Source organism: Pundamilia nyererei, unplaced genomic scaffold (genome assembly GCF_000239375.1).
Source record: "Pundamilia nyererei isolate P.nyererei 1_Seehausen unplaced genomic scaffold, PunNye1.0 scaffold00262, whole genome shotgun sequence".
Lineage (NCBI taxonomy): Eukaryota > Metazoa > Chordata > Actinopteri > Cichliformes > Cichlidae > Pundamilia > Pundamilia nyererei.
Window position 1 is genome coordinate 729,390 of NW_005187663.1, and position 1,241 is coordinate 730,630.

Sequence of the window (1,241 nt, forward strand, 5' to 3'; positions counted from 1 at the left end):
TACAAATTCATGCCCTTTTTGTGGTTGTCTTGTTGTTGTTTCTCCGTTGCACCTTGTCCATGTGCTACAAAGTGAGTTCAAAATAAGATATCTTTGTTTTTCTTGACAAGATTAATAAACTCATCTGAAGTCAGCGAAGAAACTGGTGTCTAACGGTCTGAAAGGAAGAAAAGAATAAGTGTAAAAACAGAATTTAAATGTAGGCTTAGACTATGTGCACAGTTGATGTACAGTCACCATGCTTATAGAAAAATAACATTGTGTGCACCTGAAAGGGAAAAAAAAAATCAAGGAAAATATTTTATATTTGTTACTGATGGTTATCACAAAACACAAAAGCATTAGAAACCATTGAAAAACCCTTTTAACATCTGTGCACTGAGGTTTGAGGTATCTTCCAGAAACTGTGACCCTGGGGAACTGATTGGTCAATAGGTGCTGACTTCATGGCTGTTGATTTCTAAACTTAACCTGCTCTGGAGCAAATTACTTTAACAGTGAATAACCCCACAGTTAATGCTGACATTAATAGGACAAAATGCTTGTCACTTTCATTTGCACCAAAGCAGGTAAAATAAATCCTGGATAACTGGATTGACTGATAACCCTGAAATTGAACTGTGACAGAAATAGCACTTTTCTACCCTACTGCAGCACTCAAAGCACTTCATATATCTCATTCACCCACTCATGCAAGAAGTTTTTTCTGTCATTCACACACATTCATATTACAATGGATGCATTGGAGTGCAACTTATGGTTCTTGCCCGATACTTTGCAGACTAGAGCAGCCAGCAGCCTCCCAATTAGTAGACTCGCTCTACCTCTTGAGCTACAGCCAGCCTGAAAATGTACATGTGTTTGGGAACGCACACGAGGGCACCTGCACGCAGTGTTAATTCTGCACAAATCAAAAGCAGCTTTAACCACAAATACTTCCACAATGAGTCAACAGTGTTTTGGTCCCCGTAAACAACCTCCCTGTATTGTTTCATATAGTCATGAAATTACACATTTGTATAGACCCCCTGGCTATGACTCAACACAAGTGTTAAAATACATGAAGTTTAGTGCCATAAGACCGTTACATCCATTTAAAAAATAAAATAAATTATCAAGATTACAGACAGTGACAACAAGAGAAAGATAGCTCTAATTTCATTATGTTTTGTCTTCTTTCTGCTTTTCTCTAACCATCTCCTTCTGTTTGAACCCAGCACCAACTAGGACCCCAAACAACA